We start from the raw sequence: 19,925 nt of genomic DNA on the forward strand, positions 1-19,925 counted from the left end.
AACTGGAATGGTGCAACTACAGTACCCTGAAAGATTATCAAAATTAGGGTTATTCACTTTAGAAAAAAGACGACTGAGAGGAGATCTAATTAATATGTATAAATATATCAGGGGACAGTACAGCGATCTATCCCATCATCTATTCATTCCCAGGACTGTGACTGTGACGAGGGGACATCCTCTGCGTCTGGAGAAAAGAAGGTTTGTACACAAACATAGAAGAGGATTCTTAACGGTAAGAGCAGTGAGACTATGGAACTCTCTGCCTGAGGAGGTGGTGATGGTGAGTACAATAAAGGAATTCAAGAGGGGCCTGGATGTATTTCTGGAGTGTAATAATATTACAGGATATAGCTACTAGAGAGTTGATCCAAGGATTTATTCTGATTGCCTGATTGGAGTCGGGAAGGAATTTTTATTCCCCTAAAGTGAAGAAAATTGGCTTCTACCTCACAGGTTTTTTTTGCCTTCCTCTGGATCAACTTGCAGGATGACAGGCCGAACTGGATGGACAAATGTCTTTTTTCAGCCTTATGTACTATGTTAGTATGTTAATTCCCTTACTGAGGTCTGCCACTGCCTTTTTAGCGTACACCTCCGCAGAATCCGTCCGTTTTGCTGCCAAGGATGCAGCTCTATCTAACGCCGCACGTCGCGCCTTATGGGTTAAATCCTGGGGAGGAGATAGAACATCTAAAGCAAAACTCTGCTCTATTGCCTTCTCCGGCGAATATGTGTTTGGCCCTGTTTTGGACACAATACTGGAAAAGGCAGCAGACACAAAAAAAGGTTTTTCCTGAAGAGGAAAAGAAAAAACCCTTTCGTCCCTATTCCTCTCAGTCTAAATCATATAAGGGCAAAGGTAAAACGGGTCACTGGAGTTATCCCAAAGGGGGCAAAGGCAGAGGGTTCCTCCTCAACCCCCAGAATAAACAAACCGACAAACTATGACGCCAAAGTAGTGGGCAGATTGAGGAAATTTCTGTTACCTTGGAAGGAAGTGACCCAGAATCCTTGGGTCATAAACTTAATCCAGAACGTATATTGTATAGAGCTTTCCTCAATCCCCCCAAGAAGGTTTCAGTTAACTTCTCACAACCCCAAAACATTGCAAAAAATATCTGTCAGGGAGTCCTAGATTTAAAATCAGCAGGCGTGATAATGGAGGTCCCCACCCCAGAAAGAGGGTGGGGACCAAGACAATTTCTGGTCCAGAAACCAGACGGATCCTCCCGTACTATAATAAAGTTAAAAGGGTTAAATCAACACATATTATACCGGAAATTAAAAATGGAGTCCATTTCCTCCATCATTCCACTAATCAAAAAAGGTTCATACATGACGTCCATAGACCTAAAAGACGCGTATTATCACGTCCCCATACATCAACCACTTTCAGTTTATAGCTTTACCCTGCAGCATCTCCTCCGCCCCCAGGGTATTTACGAAAATTGTGGTAGAATTGACCGCTTTTCTCAGACTAAAGAAAGTAAAAAAAATGTCCCTACCTAGACGACTTTCTCATCGTAGGAGACTCATCAACAGAGACACACAATATAACCGAATATGTCTTACAAGAAATGTCAAAACTGGACTGGATAATAAAAAAAAATCATGTTTAACTCCAAACACCCAAATAAAATTTCTGGGAGTACTTTTGTGACTCAGTCATCATCCCTCCCCATAATAAAACTGGTGGCTTTCAGGGAGAGAGTACAAAAATTTCAGGCTCAGAAAAAGTGCTCGATAAGAGAAGCAATGAGCATTCTGGGATCCATGACATCATGTATCACTACGTTGGCTTGGGCCAAGCCCACTCCAGAACAATGCAGGCTTGGATCTTAAGAAATTGGGACGGAAAGACAGTCCTCACTGGACAGGAAAATATTAATTCCACACCGCGTAAAATTAGATCTAAACTGGTGGAATGTAAGAAAAAACTTGTTAAATCACGTAACCTGGGAAACAAACCCAGAGGTCAAAATCATAACGGACGCAAGCAGACTCCTCAAATTGGCAAGGCAAATGGTCAGACGCAGTAAGTACGAAATCTTCAAATTACAGAGAACTGCGTGCAGTGTGGGAAACCTTAAAAGTAGCCCAAAGCCAACTTCTAAAGAAACACCTAAAAGTATTTTCGGACAATACGACAACAGTAGCCTACTTAAAATACCAGGGCGGCACATAATCCCAAGGTTTAATCCGACTGGCAGAACTAATTTTCCAGTGGGCAGAAGAATATGTCCTTATCAATAACGGCAGTCCACTTAAAGGGCTCAGAAAACCTAGAAGCAGACTACCTGAGCAGGAAAAGTATAGATCAGGGAGAGTGGTCCCTGTGCCAGGATGCTTTCCTAAAAATTTGCGAAAAGTGGGGAACTCATCAAATAGATTTGTTTGCGTCAAAAGCTTCTGCTCCCTGAATCCCAGAGACCGACCGTGGGCAATCGATGCGTTCTCAACCAGGTGGACATGGAACCTGGCATACGCTTTTCCTCCCTGGTCCATAATCCCCAGGGTACTTGAAAAAATCCAGAGGGATCCAACAACAGTAATACTGGTGATCCCATTCTGGCCGATAAGAAGCTGGTTCTCTATCCTAAAAGACCTAGCCTTAGAGGAACCATGGGAAATCCCATACCAGCCGAACCTGCTGTCACAGGGCCCAATCAGTCATCAGAACCCCAGCCTGTTCCATCTTTCAGCCTGGATCCTGAAAAGTAAAGGTCTCTCAGGGAAAGTTATCAATACCCTAAAATTGAGCCGTAAAAAAGTAACCACGGCCATATATATAAAAATATGGAAAAGGTACTGTTCCTGGCTAGGGGATACCTGCCCTAACAAATAACCACCCTGCATCCAGAAAATTCTAGTTTTTCTCCAAAATGGCCTAGACATGGGGCTTAAACCTAACACATTAAAGGTGCAAATATCAGCCCTAGCAGCATTCTATGATTCTGACCAAATCACAGGTGGATTAAACGTTTCATGAGAGCAGCTTCCAGAATAAGACCATCCCTTACGAATACAGTACCACAATGGGACTTAAATCTGGTATTAAGAGGACTGACAAAACCCCCGTTCACTCCTTTGTCAGACATCTCATTAAAACATCTATCATACAAAGCGTCTTTTCTGATCGCCATTACATCAGCCAGACGCCTAGGGGAAATCCAGGCCCTCTCATGTAAAGAACCTTACCTCTCAGTTTTTCCAGATAGGATAGTTCTAAAATTAGATCACGGATTTCTCCCCAAGGTCGTATCAAACTTCCACAGGGATCAAGAAATTATTTTACCATCTTTTCCTCCAGATGTCCTTCCATCTCCTTGATGTACGAGACACCATTGTGTTATACTTGGCCGCTACTAAAGAATTTAGGAAAGACAATAACCTCCTAGTCCAGTTCGCCGGTGAGAACCAAGGAAAAAAAAAGTGTCAAAGGCCTCCATCGGTAGATGGATTAAATCTACCATCTCATGCGGCTACCCCATGGAGGGCCTGAATAGCCCAACCAACATTAGAGCCCATTCCACTAGGGCTATGGCCTCCTCCTGGGCAGAGAAGGCCGGTGTTTCACTAGATACCATATGCAAAGCGGCCACTTGGTCTAGTATAAATACTTTCATAAAACACTATCGTCTGGATGTTTCAGCCAGTGCAGACCTGACCTTCGGTCGTAAAATTCTGCAAGCAGCGATTCCCCCCTCTACCTAGTAATCTGGTAGCCGTCATGGTGGATGATAAGGAAAACCGTAATTAGACTTACCGGTAATTTTGTTTCCTTGAATCCACCATGACAGCTCAGATATTCCCACCCTGGGTAAATTTTGTCAGAGACTATGAAGTAATATTCATTAGGCTGCACCTACTTTGGTAATCTGTAAACACTGAGGGTGAGAGTGGGTGGTGGCCTTTTAAACTTTCTGTGTTCCTGCCCCTATAGAGGTCAAGGGGCATCTCTCCATGGTAGCCGTCATGGTGGATTCAAGGAAACAAAATTACCGGTAAGTCTAATTATGGTTTTCTACAAGCTTGATAGGTGGGGCATTGATAGGTGGGGCATTGCAACGGGTAAGATTATCATTCTCGCCTGATGGCATTGGGGGTGTGAAACACCCGCCTTCAAATTTCACAATCGGAGGCTACAGAGGTTACTTATATTATGAAGGTCAGCCTAAAAACTGCAGGAAATGCTTTAACTTTGGCCATGTGGCAGATGAGTGTACTGTGGGTCAATGTTACCAAAACTGTGGTGAACCATATGGCAGGAGAATGTGATAAAAACTGTCCAAAAATGTTGATACACGGTCATACTTATGTAGAAGCTTTGAGTAAAACCACAAAGCTGATTGAAAAATGGTGGAAACAGAGTAGGCCTGATGGGAATTATGATGCCTATTGTGCAGAAGTGTTGCCAGGGGAAATCCAGCCGAGTATTGTTGAGCATATACAGAGTCAGAGTCAGGAGCCTGAACCTATGGAAGCGGCAGGCGGAAACCAGCAGGGACAGGATGTCCCTCCCCCTTGCGTACTCCTAGAGGAGCCAGTTATTCCAGAGGGTTCTGGAGGTACCTTTGGTGAAGAAAATTCAGAAGAGGAGGGTTGGAATAAGGTGTCTGCTAAACTAGCTAAAAGATAGCCTGTCATAGAGTCCTTTGGGGTTGGTACCCCTCCATGTGGGCAACCTCCACCTGCTTTTTCTATATTGGGCATGGCAGTTGATTTATTGAGTCCCATGAGTGTGGCTTCTTCACCTAATTTGATTGATGAACAGGTGGATCAGATGGGGCAGGTAATGCAGATGCAGCCTAATTCATAAATGTTATGTTTTTCTTTATACATTTTTTCTCCTCTTTAAGTTTTCTGTGAGCTCCCTCAATGTGAGGGTATGTAAAGACAAAGCAAGAAGATCTGCTATACTAGAGGACATTGCTTCTAGGTCTGGGGACCTTTTTGTCTTCAAGAATGTAGGTTAACAGAAATTCCTCATAAATCTGAATGGTCATTGGGGGAATCTCTTTGGTCTGCTTCTTCCTCAAACAAAAATGATGGAATTGGTATACTATTTAAAAATAAGTCATTAGTTATTGATAGATACGTGGTGATAGAACCCGGACGATGCCTAATGATTTATGTTAAAGTTAAGGATTTTTGTTTTATAGTTAACAATATTTATGTTCCTACTGATAAAAACTTGAGGAAAGAGTTATTTGAAAGAAATCTATCTTTTTTTGCCAGGCAGAATTCCATGTATTATTGTGGGGGATATAAATTGCTACTTACAAGGGGTTAAAATGGATGTTACTAGTGGAATCTTTTTGCAAAGTATGCAAGATAATGCTTTGAGGGATGCTGTTAAAATTTGCAAGATTGATCCAGTGCCTGCAAATTATCAAGCAGATAGGGGAAGAATACATTCCCGTTTGGATTACATTTTTGTTTCAAAAAGTTTTTTTGTTAAAAGTTATTCTCAATCTCGGGTGGGGTTTTATGACCATGAGTGTTTGCATTGTGTATTGGAAGCGGAGGGTGTAAGGAAATATGGAAGAGTATGGAAAAAAATGTAAGTATGTTGGATGATGTGATGTTAAGAGAACATTTTTAAAAAATATATGATGAGTGGAGATGGAAAAAGTTTGAGTTTGAGTGTATATTGGATTGGTGGGACTGGGTGAAAGAAAAGGTAAAAGTTTTTTTTAAGATGAGTTATAGATGGGCGTTAAGAAAGAAAAAGAGGTATGATAATTGCAATTTGAGACTGGAATTTTTGTATGAAATGAGAATATTGGGTTTTGATGTGGATGAGAATCTGTGTGAAGAAAGAAAAAGAATGAGTGTCTTGTTAAGAGAAAGTGGAAAAAATATATATATCAGGCAAAATTGAATGTAATGGAGAAAGATGAAAGTAAGAGATTTAGATAGGGTGTTGGACTCGAATGATGTTGAAGTCTGTGGTGAAGAAGTCATGAATGTAGTAGAAGGATTTTATAAAGAATTGTATAAAGAAAAGTGTAGAGATATGAGTTTAGAAGAGCCAATATAACAAAACAATAACAAATACAGGTGCACTCTGCAGTCTCACTAAACCCTCAAACTGATTTTAAAATTGAGAGATTAGTCAACATGTCCTACGGTGTAGAACATGTCTAAGCCCGGGCACCACGTCAAGGTTTCTCAAGTAGCCTGGAGGTGTATAAACTCCAATTTAAATGTGCCTGTTTTCCATCTACAGGCCACATTTAGGTGCACCTGTGAGGCCTGGGCCATATCAGTCAGTCTTGAGTGGGACTCGCAGACTGCTCCCTCCTCCCATTGCAAGCATGGTTACATGCTGGAGGTAACTGGTGAGCTGTTTGTGAGTCGGTCTCATGCTCCTGTAATTTGCCCACTGGCTCCTGGTATCGCCCATACGGCGCAGGTAGGAGAGTGTTAGGTCCCGGGCTACTTGAGAAACCTTGACGTGGTGCCCGGGCTTAGACATGTTCTACACCGTAGGACATGTTGACTAATCTCTCAATTTTAAAATCAGTTTGAGGGTTTAGTGAGACTTCAGAGTGCACCTGTATTTGTTATTGTTTTGTTATATTGTTATATTGATTATGACATCCGCACTTGTTACCTTGTGTGAGATGTCTATTGTGGTACTTGTGGTTCGCCGCGGGCATCCTCCACCGTATGCATTTTGCTGGGGATCGCCATTAGCAACGGGCCACAAGTGTAGGATTTGCTCCCCTGTATATATGCACGACTGCATGTGGGTTTGAGCACCTCCTCCTAATGCCACCTTGTCTTTTTTGGTTTGTATATATAGATTCCTGGAGATGTATAAACTCCAATTTAAATGTGCCTGTTTTCCATCTACAGGCCACATTTAGGTGCACCTGTGAGGCCTGGGCCATATCAGTCAGTCTTGAGTGGGACTCGCAGACTCCTCCCTCCTCCCATTGCAAGCATGGTTACATGCTGGAGGTAACTGGTGAGCTGTTTGTGAGTCGGCCTCATGCTCCTGTAATTTGCCCACTGGCTCCTGGTATCGCCCCTAAAGGCGCAGGTAGGAGAGTGTTAGGTCCCAGGCTACTTGAGCAACCTTGACGTGGTGCCCGGGCTTACACCGTAGGACATGTTGACTAATCTCTCAATTTTAAAATCAGTTTGAGGGTTTAGTGAGACTGCAGAGTGCACCTGCATTTGTTATTGTTTTGTTATATTGATTATGACATCCGCACTTGTTACCTTGTGTGAGATGTCTATTGTGGTACTTGTGGTTCGCCGTGGGGATCCTCCACCGTATGCATTTTGCTGGGGATCGCCATTAGCAACGGGCCACAAGTGCAGGATACAAATATTAGAAGGGGAAATAAATTTAGAAGATAGGGGGGCTTTAGCTAAGGATATTACTGAAGGGGAAGTTAAGGATGTAATTTTTTATATGACTAGGAATAAGACGCCAGGGAGGGATGGGATTCCGGTAGAGTGTTATGTGAATTATTGGGGTTTGTTAAGTAGAGATTTATTTGAGTTATATAATCATATGTGGAAGAGGGGAAAAATTTGCAAAACTATGAAGGAAGGGTTGGTGGTTTTAGTTTTCAAAAAGGGGGCTAGGAATGACTTGCATAATTGGAGACCGATAACTTTATTGAATGTCGATTATAAAGGGTATGCAAGATTGTTAGCAAAAAGGATGAGTGGTGTTTTAGATCAAGTAGTACAAGAGGAGCCAGTGTGTGGAGTGCTTGAACGTAGTATTTTTGTTTATTTGTGTTTGCTAAGAGATATTTTATGGGACGGGATGCAGAGTTGAAGGAATATAATTGTGCTTTCATTAGATTTTGAGAAAGCCTTTGATAGACTTTGGCATGTGTTTTTGTTTAGAATTCTTGAGAGGATGGGTTTTCCGAATATGTTTGTACGTATGTAGGGATTGGAAGCCGAGTGTTAGTGAATCGGTTTGAAAGTGGTAGGATTTTGGTTCAGGTGTGAGGCAAGGATGCCCTCTATAATGGGCTATTTCTATCTGCGCCATAGAACCATTATTTTGCCTGTTTAGAAAATATAAATTTATGAGAGGGGTCAGTGTTCCTGGATGTGATGGGAAATGTGTAAAAGCTCTTGGTTAGGCTATATGCACACGACCGTTGTGTGTTTTGCGGTCTGCAAATTGCGGATCCGCAAAACATGGATGGTGTCCGTACTGCGTTCCGCCATTTGCAGAACGGCATGGACAGCTATTGAGATAAATGCCTATTCTTGTCCGCAGAATGGACAAGAATAGGACAGGTTATATTCTTTTTTGCGGACCACGAAACGGAGCAACGGATGTGGACAGCACACTGAGTGCTGTCCGCATCTTTTGCGGCCCCATTGACGTGAATGGGTCCACATCCAAGTCGCAAAAAAACTGCGGCCAAAACAACGGTTGTGTGCATGAGGCCTTATATGGATGATGTTTATGTGATTAGTGAAAGTAAAGCGGAATTGCATAGAGCCAAATTAATTACAGACCTTTTTTGTGGTGCATCTGCTTTTAGATTAAATTGGAATAAATGTGAGGTGAAGTGCTTTTGGAATGGGTGTGAAAGTTGTAGATAGTATTAAAGTTTTGGGTATAAAATTCGAGGAGAGATTGAATGAAAATTGGGAGGAGGTAAAGAATAAGATTATAAGGAAAGTGGATATGTGGAAATTGAGGGGTCTAACATTTTCAGAAAACATGTTGATTATTAAAAGTGTTATTTTACCTATTTTGCTTTTTGTTGGGAATGTATTCCCCCCTACAAATATGGAGTTAAGGAAAATTAATCGTATTTTGTTTGGGGGGTTAAAATGGAAAGAGTGAAGTGTATGACTGTTTTGAAAAACAGAATGAATGGGGGTTTAAATTTTCCGGATATTGAACTTTATTTAGGAATTAATTTCATAGTAAATGTTTTGAGATTGTTTAATGGGAGTGGAAAAGTCGCTGGTATGTTGAAGTATACGGGTGGTTGGTTGCTGTGCCATTTGGGTTGGTGTGAAAGGAGTTTGCGTCAACCAGTAGCTTTTACCTGCCCTTCGTGGTATACAGGTATGGAACGTTTTGTGAAAAAAAAGGGTTTGACTAGTTTGAGTGTGTGTGATCTAAAAAATAAAAATAAAGTGTTTGGATGTATGTAGGAAGGATGAGGTAGCTTAAGATATTAATTTGTTGTCTACTTCAAAGTCGGAGAAAGTATGGATGGAATGACTAACAAACAGCGGGATATGGTATGGTTGAGTATGCAAGGGGCGATGCCAGTAAGAGAGGTACAGAAGAGGCGTGATAAAGTGAGGAGTGATGTTTGTCAGAGGCAGAGTTGTGGGGTGACTAATAGTGTTTTACATATCTTTTAGAATTGTGATTTTGCTCAACAATTGTTTAATTAAGGAGTTAACTGGTTTGAGTTTTCTAACCTATGCATTCGATTTGCTTGGGATTGGATTAAATGGGGGGGAAAAAGAGTATTATGGCTAATGATGACTTGAAGGAAGTAAGATACATGTATGTTTACAAGAGAGAGGTGTGGTATGTGAATAAATGTGTTAAAGTGTTTATGAGTCGTTTATATGTTTATTATCTGGGGGATCTTAGAAAGGGTGAGGTCTTTGATGCTGAAGGGATATGGAAATTTAAGAAATGGAAGAAGTTGGTTGTATTATAATTTGATAGGATTCTTGTTATTGTGTGCCATATGATTTTCTATACTTAATCATCTTGTTATTTTTGCATATATAATTTTATGTTTTATCTTTATTATCTCTTTTTTTTAAATGTACCATGAAGATACATGGGAAAGTAATGTAGTTTTATAGCATGCTGTGGATTACCAACCATACTGAATGGTTTAAAAAAACAATCTGTTCTCATCAGTTTAATATCTGTGGGGGCCTGTTGTGCACATGGGATTCTCTGTTGTTCCTGGAAATTGACATGTTTGGAGCAAGTTGGCTTGATGTAACCATTTTGCTTTTCCAGTCCTTAAGTAAAATAAAGTATGCCTGTGTCTCACTCTTGTGGATTTTCTGAACTGGATTACTTGTAGGCGAGAAAGTAGTCCAGCACTTTCTATGTATCAGCAGCTGGACCTACATTGTCTGGACAATGGACGGAACACTGCATGCGTCACAGGAGGGAAGTCAGGTCACTGGATGACATCAAGAGGGGCCCTGACGAAATACTGAACAATGGGGCCGTGACATCACAATCAACAATGCCCTTTTTTTTCTCACTACTACTACTCTTCACTTCTCCATTCCCTCCTCCTATCTGTCTTTCTGTTTGATGCGCTTTGACACCAGGACGCACGTCTAAAGAAAAGGCGTGGCCAAAAGTGGGCGTGCACCCGATGGGCGGTGCTATGCAGATGGCAAACCTGAAGAGAAGCATGATGGTGATTGCAGAGTGGAGGACGCACGTTCTCCCTGGTTTCTGAGAGCAAGAAGCCTCCTGGAATGTGTCTGGGGCCTGTAAGCTGTCGCATTGGGGAGTATCGGCCTGGTCATTGAGGCCGACCGGGTATCGCTTCTCGGTCTTAGACAGGAGATCTTCCAATAGGTGCTGACTAGTACCCTCTCCCTTGGCCTGGGCTTCACCCCCTTGCATCTATTGGGGGAGAGGCTTAGTCCGGCAGCAACGAGTTGATACTTTGTAGAGAGTTCAGAGAAGAGCTACTAAACTAGTACATGGATTGCAGGATAAAACTTACCAGGAAAGATTAAAGGACCTTAACATGTATAACTTGGAAGAAAGACGAGACAGAGGGGATATGATAGAAACTTTAAATACATAAAGTGAATCAACAAGGTAAAAGAGGAGAGAATATTTAAAAGAAGAAAAACTGCTACAAGAGGACATAGTTTTAAATTAGAGGGGCAAAGGTTTAAAAGTATTATCAGGAAGTATTACTTTACTGAGAGAGTGGTGGATGCATGGAATAGCCTTCCTGCAGAAGTGGTAGCTGCAAATACAGTGAAGGAGTTTAAGCATGCATGGTATAGGTATAAGGCCATCCTTCGTATAAGATAGGGCCAGGGGCTATACCTAGTATTCAGTATATTGAGCAGACTAGATGGGTCAAATGCCGACACATTCTATGTTTTGCTTTGGCGGAAGCCCTTTTCCAGAAGCAATATTGTGTATGCGGCCACCGTGCGCTACGCTAAATCTGGAGAACAATTCATCAAGAACTCCATTCGGATTGACATCGAAGACGATGAAGAGCTGAGAAAGAAGTTCCAACTGAGCTACTTTGTTCGACATATCCTGATCGATATTAGGCACTTCAAGATTCATATGGACGCTATATCCTTATCTTGGACTCGGAGTATGTTTGTTATAACATCTACTGTACTACAAAATCAAGAACAACCTGCATCATGAAGATTTAAAAGGACTGTCCTTTGTCTTGCTGTTTCCAAGCGAGGAATTGCCCTTGGTGATCCACATAAGCAATCCACATATACCATTGGATGATTTTGCTAACTTTTTACAGCACCACTGCAAAGAGATACGCTACTCTCATAAAGTGATGAATAGTGAGAGACTATGGACCGGCAAGTATAAATTCTTTATAAAGCTAAAGGAAGATGAAGATGGAATAGGAGGACATGCTCATCTCCCTTCAAACGTCCTTATTGGTCGAGAGAGGGGCAGAATTTTGTATCCTGGTATGCCTGTTTTTTTGCAGAAAATGCTTGGTGTTCGGCCATACTTTAGATGAGTGCAAACAAGAAATTGCTACTTGTAAAAGAAGCTTTAAAAAAGACCATGAAACAAACAATTGTGACAAAGATATTTATGCAGTTTATGTGGAGTAACAGAATGACCTTTAAAGAACCCATCCAGGACTTGGGCAGAGGTGGTAAAAATCCAACAGGTTCCAAAACAAAGAACAGTCATCCCAGCAGAACAAAAATCAGCAGAAACCAGAGGGGAAGACAGCTCAACCTCCCGAATGGAAGTAGTTGAAAATTAACTTACCACTGTTGGAGAGCAGAGGGAAGACCCCCCACGGGGTTGATAAGTCACCTGTCCACGCAGATCCTCCAAAACAATCAACTTCAATGGGGCTGATGGTTGGAGTGGGGTAGGAATCCCCTGTTCCAATCAAGGAGCCCAAAGAGGAACTTGGGGAAGTAGAAGCAATAGACATGGGGAAACAAAAGAATCGGAAATCAGAGAAGGACGATCAGGCAGGGAATAGCTGTCAGAAGGTAACCTACAGTCAGGTCCATAAATACATAATATTTATTGGATCAGACAATGTAATCTCTGGAGGTGCAATTGGTTCCGGTTGAAATCTTGGTAACATACAGTCAGGTCCATAAATATTGGGACAACAGCACAATTGTAACATTTTTGGCTCTATACACCACCACAATGGATTTGAAATGAAACGAACAAGATGTGCTTTAACTGCAGACTGTCAGCTTTAATTTGATCGTACATCCAAATCAGGTGAACAGTGTAGGAATTACAACAGTTTGCAGATGTGCCTCCCACTTGTTAAGGAACCAAAAGTAATGGGACAGAATAATAATCATAAATCAACATTTTACTTTTTAATACTTGGTTGCAAATCCTTTGCAGTCAACTACAGTCTGAAGTCTGGAATGCATGGACATCACCAGATTCTGGGTTTCATCCCTGGTGATGCTCTGCCAGGGCTCTACTGCAAATGTCTTCAGTTCCTGCTTGTTCTTGGGGCATTTTCTTTTCAGTTTTGTCTTCAGCAAGTGAAAGGCATGCTCAATCGAATTCAGGTGATTGACTTTGCCATTGCATAACATTCCACTTTTTTCCCTTAAAAACCTCTTTGGTTGCTTTTGCAGAATGCTTTGGGTCATTGTGCATCTGCACTGTGAAGTGCAGTCCTATGAGTTCTGAAGCATTTGGCTGAATATGAACAGATAATTTTGCCCGAAACACTTCAGAAATCATCCTGCTGCTTTTGTCAGCAGTCAGATCATCAATAAATACAAGAGATCCAGTTCCATTGGCAGCCATACAGGTCCTTCTAAAAAAATTAGCATATTGTGATAAAGTTCATTATTTTCTGTAATGTACTGATAAACATTAGACTTTCATATATTTTAGATTCATTACACACAACTGAAGTAGTTCAAGCCTTTTATTGTTTTAATATTGATGATTTTGGCATACAGCTCATGAAAACCCCAAATTCCTATTTAAAAAAATTAGCATATCATGAAAAGGTTCTCTAAACGAGCTATTAACCTAATCATCTGAATCAACTAATTAACTCTAAACACCTGCAAAAGATTCCTGAGGCTTTTAAAAACTCCCAGCCTGGTTCATTACTCAAAACCGCAATCATGGGTAAGACTGCCGACCTGACTTGCTGTCCAGAAGGCCATCATTGACACCCTCAAGCAAGAGGGTAAGACACAGAAAGAAATTTCTGAATGAATAGGCTGTTCCCAGAGTGCTGTATCAAGGCACCTCAGTGGGAAGTCTGTGGGAAGGAAAAAGTGTGGCAGAAAACGCTGCACAACGAGAAGAGGTGACCGGACCCTGAGGAAGATTGTGGAGAAGGACCGATTCCAGACCTTGGGGGACCTGCGGAAGCAGTGGACTGAGTCTGGACTAGAAACGTCCAGAGCCACAGTGTACAGGCGTGTGCAGGAAATGGGCTACAGGTGCCGCATTCCCCAGGTCAAGCCACTTTTGAACCAGAAACAGCGGCAGAAGCGCCTGACCTGGGCTACAGAGAAGCAGCACTGGACTGTTGCTCAGTGGTCCAAAGTACTTTTTTCGGATGAAAGCAAATTTTGCATGTCATTCGGAAATCAAGGTGCCAGAGTCTGCAGGAAGACTAGGGAGAGGGAAATGCCAAAATGCCTGAAGTCCAGTGTCAAGTACCCACAGTCAGTGATGGTCTGGGTCAGCTGCTGGTGTTGGTCCACTGTGTTTTATCAAGGGCAGGGTCAATGCAGCTAGCTATCAGGAGATTTTGGAGCACTTCATGCTTCCATCTGCTGAAAAGCTTTATGGAGATGAAGATTTCATTTTTCAGCACGACCTGGCACCTGCTCACAGTGCCAAAACCACTGGTAAATGGTTTACTGACCATGGTATTACCCTGCCAACTCTCCTGACCTGAACCCCATAGAGAATCGGTGGGATATTGGGAAGAGAAAGTTGAAAGACGCAAGACCCAACACTCTGGATGAGCTTAAGGCCTGCTATCGAAGCATCCTAGGCCTCCATAACACCTCAGCAGTGCCACAGGCTGATTGCCTCCATGCCACGTCGCATTGAAGCAATCATTTCTGCAAAAGGATTCCCGACCAAGTATTGAGTGCATAACTGAACATAATTATTTGAAGGTTGACTTTTTTGTATTAAAAACACTCTTCTTTTATTGGTCGGATGAAATATGCTAATTGTTTTAGATAGGAATTTTGGGTTTTCATGAGCTGTATGCCAAAATCATCAATATTAAAACAATAAAAGGCTTGAACTACTTCAGTTGTGTGTAATGAATCTAAAATATATGAAAGTCTAATGTTTATCGCATACATTACAGAAAATAATGAACTTTATCACAATATGCTAATTTTTTTAGAAGGACCTGTACATGCCCACACCATGCTTCACTGATGAGGTGGTATGCTTAGGATCATGAGTAGTTCCTTTCCTTCTCCATACTCTTCTCTTCCCATCACTCTGGTACAAGTTGATCTTGGTCTCATCTGTCCATAGGATGTTGTTCCAGAACTGTGAAGGCTTTTTTAAATATCGTTTGGCAAACTCTAATCTGGCCTTCCTGTTTTTGAGGCTCACCAATGTTTTACATCTTATGGTGAACCCTCTGTATTCACTCTGGTGAAGTCTTCTCTTGATTGTAGACTTTGACACACATACACCTACCTCCTGGAGAGTGTTCTTGATCTGGCCAACTGTTGTGAAGGGTGTTTTCTTCACCAGGGAAATAATTTTCCGGTCATCCACCACAGTTGTTTTCCGTGGTCTTCCTGGTTTTTGGGTGTTGCTGAGCTCACCGATGCATTCCTTCTTCTTAAGAATGTTCCAAACAGTTGTTTTGGCCATGGGTTTGTTTTGTTTTTTCAGCCTAATGATGGCTTGCTTCACTGATAGTGACAGCTCTTTAGATCTCATCTTGATAGTTGACAGCAACAGATTCCAAATGCAAATAGTCCACTTGAAATTAACTCTGGAATTGGAATAATGAAAGAATAACACACACTTTGCCATGGAACAGCTGAGAAGCTAATTGTCCCATTACTTTTGGTTCCTTAACAAGTGGGAGGCACATAGGCAAAACTGTTGTAAATCCTACACCGTTCATCTTATTTGGATGTAAATACCCTCAAATTAAAGCTAGCAGTCTGCAGTTAAAGCACATCTTGTTTGTTTTATTTCAAATCCATTGTGGTGGTGTATAGAGCCAAAAATGTTACAATTGTGTCGTTGTCCCAATATTTATGGAACTGACTGTATGTTACCAAGATTTCAACCGGAACCAATTGCACCTCCAGAGATTACATTGTCTAATCCAATAAATATTATGTTCTCGGAATCTGAAAGTATCGCTAGTCCTATAGGATTTATATCTGATTGATCAGATTGCTGTACCTGATGGCCAAGACCATTTAAATAGCCTCACTCAATGTGCGGAGCCTTAAGGGGCCTACAAGGAGGACCGCCTTGTTTGCATACCTAAAGACAATCAACAGCGATATAATTTTTTTGCAAATGCAAAGGTGCGGGATTAAGTGGTTTGCACGCTGTGCAATCAGAGCCTGAAGCAAGGCATAAACGTTCTAAACCTGAGCACAACCTGCAAAGCACGAGCTGCAGTGGAGTAGACACCTCAAAAACCAAGAAAGGTCAATGGCTCCTCCTGCTTCCTCTTATGCTGCAGTGTCGGCCTCTTCATCCACCTCTGGAGTAACAGTGGCACCTGCCACCCCGCAAACAGGATCTGCCAGCAACACCACTACCTGGGTCACCAAGCATCTCCACAATGTCCCACGGAAGCGTTCAGCTCTCCATCTCCCAAACACTGGAGTGGAAGAGGAAGTACCCCCCTACCCACCCGCGATCCCTGGCCCTGAATGCCAGCATTTGCAAAATTCCTGGCCTTCGAAAAGCTGTCATTCCGTCTGGTGGAAACTGAGAGTTTTAAAAGCCTTATAGCGGTGGCTGTCCCACAGTACGTCGTGCCCAGCCGCCACTACTTTTCCAGGCGAGCCATCCCTTCCCTGCACAACCAAGTGGGAGGACAAAATAAGGTGTGCACTGTGCAACGCCATCTGTGGCAAAGTCCAGCTAACTACGGATACGTGGACCAGTAAGCACGGTCAGGGACGTTATATCTTCCTAACAGCACACTAAGTAAATGCAGTGGTGGATAGCAGTTTGGCGCATGTCTTTCCACCACCAAGGATTGCTGGGCGCTTCAGTTTGCCTCCTGTTTCTTGCTCCTCCTACTCTGCCTGAGTGGTTGGTGTTAGTGAGCCTCAAGCCCGGCCTGCTGGTGTGCGATAATGGGCCAAATCTCGTAGCAGCTCTGGGCCTAGCTGGTTTGACACACATCCCTTGCCTGGTGCAGAGGTTACTTAAAAATTGCCCCGATATGTTTATGCACACTTTCGGCGTTCTCACCCTGCTGCTGCTCGCCTGTCAGCGTTGCAGCGTAACTTCAGCCTTCCCGCTCACCGCCTCATATGCAACGTGCCCACAAGGTGGAACACCACCTTGCACATGCTGGCCAGACTGTGTGGGCTGCAGCACGCACGGGTGAGTCTGCGGAACAGCACCACTTCACCACCAATGACTGGGCCTCCATACGAAAACTGTGTGCCTTGTTGCGCTGTTTCGAGTACTCCACTAACATGGCAAGTGCCGATGACGCCGTTCTCAGCGTTACTATCCCACTTCTATGCTTCCTTAAAAAAATGCTTTGGACGATGATGGAAGAGGATGTGGCACAGGAGGAGGAGAAAGAGGGATCATTTACAAGGGTTTCAGGCAAATCATTCACAAGTGGCTATGAGGGTGGGTTCCTGCACTATCATACGCCAGGTACACAATTGTCCAGCCAGGGCACAGTTCTGGAGGATGACGAGGAGGTGGCACCCAAACCAGCTCATGGCCATCACTTTATGTGGCTGGGGGGATACAGAGGACACAGACGATGCACCTCCCATGGAGGACAGCTTGTCGTTGACTCTGAGCAGCCTGGCACACATGACCGATTACATGCTGCAATGTCTCCAAAACGACCGCCGAGTTGGACACATTCTAACTTGTGCTGATTACTGGGTGGCCATGCTGCTAGATCCCCGTTACAAGGACAACGTTCCGTCCTTAATTCTGTTACTGGAGCGTGATTGTAAGATGCGCAAGTACAAGCGCACGCTGGTAGACGCGCTGCTGATGGCATTTCCACCTGACAGTAGGGGCACGGAGGAGGAAGATGTCGCTAACACAGCTGGGGCACCGCCAGAACCTCAGAAGGCAGGGTTAGCATGGCCAAAATGTGGAAAAGCTTTGTTATCACGCCACAACAACCAGCCACACCAGCTTATATGGAACATCTTAGCAGGAGGCAGCATTTCAGCAACATGGTGGAGCAGTATGTGTGCACACACCTACACATACTGAATGATGGGTCTGCCCCCTGTAACTTCTGGGTCTCCAAATTGGGCAAATGGCCTTGGAGTTTCTGTCCTGTCCTGCAGCCAGTGTATTGTCTGAACGTGTGTTTAGCACAGCAGGGGGCATTATCACAGACAAGCGCAGCCACCTGTCCACAGCCAATGTGGACAAGCTCACGTTCATTAAAATGAACCAGGCATGGATCCCACAGGACTAGTCCGTACCTTGTGCAGAATAGACATATATACCGTCCTCACCCAGCCATTGTTGTACTCCAGCGCACTTTCTCTTTGTTTTATTTATATATTTCCAAATGTTTTGGGGTCTACCCAAATTTTAACAAAAAAAATATTTAATAAAAAACAAAACTAAAAACCAGTGTTGGCTACCTCCTCCTCCACCACCTCCTAGATCAAGATTGTTATTTTTACGTATTTTATGTTATTTGAAGTCATTTCCCTATCCACATTTGTTTGAAGAGCACTTGCCATGCTCTTAACCACATTTTGCTGCCATTTGCAGCTCTCTAGCCCTTCCCATGACTTTTTTAGAGCCATTTTAGTGCTCCAAAGTTCGGGTCCCCATTGACTTCAATGGGGTTCGGGTCCTGGGTCAAGTTCGGCTCTGGAACTCAAACTTTTTTGTTAAGTTCGGCCAAACATCCAGGTGTCTGCTAAAGTCAAATTACAAGTATAGCAGGGAAAACTGAACCAAAAGAGATGCTGAAAGAAACCCAACAATTCTATCAGGAGTTATTTTGTAAGAAAAAAATTGTATAAAAAAGGCGATAAAGAAAATCTAGAGAACCGGAGACCAATAACCTTGTTGAACATGGACTACAAAATCTTGTCGAAAATCATTGTGAATAGCGTAAAGCATGTTATTGGGAAAGTTATCCACAAAGATCAGACGTGGGATTCTGGGGCAAAGTGTCTGTGAAAATGTAAATATCATCAAGATTTTTTAACTGACAAGGTCTTTTTACAATCAGGAGTAAAACAGGGTTGCCCTTTGTATCCAATCCTATTTATATGTGTGTTGGAACCACTTCTTGCAACACTGTGAAAAGACAAAGTGATAAAAGGTGTACCAATACCAGGAGGTGGTGGATTAACAGTCAAAACTAGTGCATATAAGGATGATGTTACGATTTTCTGCACCACCACAACATCTCTTAGGAGAGCACTACAAGTAACAGAATTCTTCTGTCAAGCCTCTGGATTCAAATTAAACAGACCAAAATGTGATTGTTTCGTAAAGGGAAAGTGGACAGATGTAAACCTACCTGTTATCAAAGTCCAGGGAGTGAAAGAAGGGAAGTTGTAAAAGAAAAAAAAACTAAGTCAAGTGTTTTTGCAAAAGAAAACTGTGTTAAGTATCTGCAATTCCAAAATGGAGAAAGTAAGAAGGGAAACCATGTACAAGCTAAAGAAATTCGGAGGTAAGGAAATACCAAATTTTAAAAGAATCTTATACCTGCAGTATTTCACTTTATGTGCCAAAACCATCAATACTGATAGTACGTAATCATACTTTTTGAGATATACAGTTGGACATTGTTTCCATAAAAGAAAATTGATAAAATTGCCCTTGACCTTGCCAGCGCTTATAGTCCCACCAATACAGTATCTTGTGATTGAGAATACCATCAAGATATATAGTTTAGAAAAATATCAAAGCAGCATCTTAAGTAATCCCCCAAAAAACTGATGGTTAATGGACAATGAACAACAAGTTGTGCCTGTGGCAAATTTCACAACTAGCAAATCTGAATGCTGAAAATGAAAAAAAAAATCTGTTCTTATCAGTTTAATATCTGATATGTCCCCTATCTGGGGACCATATAGTAAATGGATTTTTCGAACAGGGAGATGGAAAAAGAGCTTGCTCTGTCCACTCCACACATTGACCTGGTATTGCACTACCTCCAGGACCAGTGCACCCCTTCCTAATCCAGTATAAAAAAAACAGAATGAAATTGATTGCAAGCATCCTTCCTAATACCTTCAGCAAGCAAGTGGAAAGTTGTGTCCTGCCTCAGTCTGCACTTCAGCTTTTCCTCTCTCTGCCCAGTGCTGTGCTGCTTGCTGCTTACCTGCATCTAGTGTGTCAATCTCCTAATGCAGCAGCTGTAGGTTCCGGCACCAACTCGCCCACTCTCCTCACACCCCAAATCCAATTAAGATTAACAGATTGATTGGCCTGTTGTGCACATGGGATCCTCTGTTGTTCCTGGAAATTGGCATGTTTGGAGCAA

At 42.5% G+C, this 19,925-nt stretch overlaps 1 non-coding gene across 1 annotated transcript; it reads left to right on the forward strand.

Moving 5' to 3' along the window:
* Positions 1-19,416: 19,416 nt before the first annotated feature.
* On the forward strand, positions 19,417-19,615 carry LOC122942735. The gene has a single exon (XR_006390675.1). It is a non-coding gene; the product is annotated as a U2 spliceosomal RNA (small nuclear RNA).
* Positions 19,616-19,925: the final 310 nt, after the last annotated feature.

Source organism: Bufo gargarizans, chromosome 6 (assembly GCF_014858855.1).
Source record: "Bufo gargarizans isolate SCDJY-AF-19 chromosome 6, ASM1485885v1, whole genome shotgun sequence".
Classification (NCBI taxonomy): domain Eukaryota; kingdom Metazoa; phylum Chordata; class Amphibia; order Anura; family Bufonidae; genus Bufo; species Bufo gargarizans.